This window comes from Armigeres subalbatus, chromosome 2, assembly GCF_024139115.2.
Source record: "Armigeres subalbatus isolate Guangzhou_Male chromosome 2, GZ_Asu_2, whole genome shotgun sequence".
Classification (NCBI taxonomy): Eukaryota; Metazoa; Arthropoda; class Insecta; order Diptera; family Culicidae; genus Armigeres; species Armigeres subalbatus.
Window position 1 is genome coordinate 35,992,627 of NC_085140.1, and position 1,656 is coordinate 35,994,282.

Sequence of the window (1,656 nt, forward strand, 5' to 3'; positions counted from 1 at the left end):
TACAAATTTATACGTAAAAATCGCGTAAAAAATGTCACTCATTTTTCGGGCACTTATCCTCAACCGATTTGCTCGCAACAAATTGCATTCGACGCAGAATCCTTTCCCATTGTTTTCTATTGGAAATTGGCCAGGTCGGACTATGGGATCGGAAGTTATGGCCAAAATATAAATTTATACGTAAAAATCGCGTAAAAAATGTCACTCATTTTTCAGGCACTTATCCTCAACCGATTTGCTCGCAACGAATTGCATTCGACGCAGGATCCTGTCCCATTGTTTCCTATTGGAAATTGGCCAGATCGGACTATGGAATCGGAAGTTATGGTCAAAATACCTTTTTGCCTTTCTCGTACAACTAAGTTGTACCGAAAGGCTATCATTTCACTCCGAAAACGAACTTTTTATAGAAGCCTCTGAGACCCATAGTATTATATACCAATCGACTCAGCTCGACGAGCTGAGCACATGTCTGTCTGTCCGTGTGTATGTGTGTGTATGTGTGTGTGTATGTGTGTGCACAAAAGCTATAAAAAACATTAGACAACTTTTCGTATAGTAATCCTTAACCGATTTTCTCGCAACAAGTTTCATTCGACAGGGGACAAAGCCTTGTTGATCACTATTGAATTTTATATCGATCGGTAATTGCGTTTAAAAGTTATGCAGAAAATGGTACATCAGACCATATAAACCCCATATAAGGTTGGTGTCTTAACTAAATGCGAGAAAGGCACCACCAACGCTAGGTGGATTAATCTGGGTTTTTTACTTTTTGCATTGAACAAAGAAAAATTTTACGCGCCAGAAAATATCGATCCCGCCAAACACGGAAACAAAACGTCAACGCGTTTTTGACATCACATTCTGACGTTTAGCTGCTTTTTAATTGGGTTTCGCCCCAATTAGCGAACCCCCAACTAAAAAGCGCCCCAACTAGAAAAACCCCAATTAGCGAACGTTCACTGTATAAGATATTTTATTTATCATTTTCCTCGTCTTTTTCACATAAAACCGGCGAACAATATGAGCTACCTTCATGGAGAACTCCTTTTGATTGCCTTTGTCTTTCAGCTGGGTATCCGGAAGCCGCATCCACAAAGAATACGAAATCGACCTGCAGGAAACGCAGGAAAGAAATGACTAAGCTATAAATCTGCGATATATTTAATTTATGTTAAAATACTTACCAATTTCATTTCCGATAGATACAATGAGTATGAAGTAAATAGAATACGTTGAACTGCAATCGCTATTTTCACGCAAACCGGAACAAACTTTTGTAAGATGCAAGAAATATCTATATCAACTAATATTATTTCATTTAGTAAAGCAAATTTAATTACTTACCTCCGGCTTTTCTAGCGGTACAAGAAACGAAAAACAAATTGATAAAAAATAACTAACACGATTTAATTTGGTTCGAGTGAACCAGAACTTTTATAATCGATGGCAGCTACAGTAGACGTTCGATAACTGCAAGTCCTTTAACTGCAATGCTTTTTAACTGCAATTCGATAGTTGCAACAGTTTTGCAGTTATCGGACCGCTAAACTTCAAACTGATGTCAGACTTAATGACAGCTGCATTGGGATGCACATTTAGATGCACTTTCATTGCATCTGACGTCGATTGACAACCGTTTGACGTTTAGAA

The 1,656-nt window shown here is 38.0% G+C and overlaps 1 long non-coding RNA gene across 1 annotated transcript; it reads right to left on the reverse strand.

Moving 5' to 3' along the window:
• Positions 1 to 812: 812 nt before the first annotated feature.
• LOC134214236 (uncharacterized) lies at positions 813 to 1,451 on the reverse strand. The gene is made up of 3 exons (XR_009979715.1): positions 1,351 to 1,451; positions 1,191 to 1,277; positions 813 to 1,117 (listed from the first exon to the last, which is right to left on the reverse strand). It is a non-coding gene; the product is annotated as an uncharacterized LOC134214236 (long non-coding RNA).
• Positions 1,452 to 1,656: the final 205 nt, after the last annotated feature.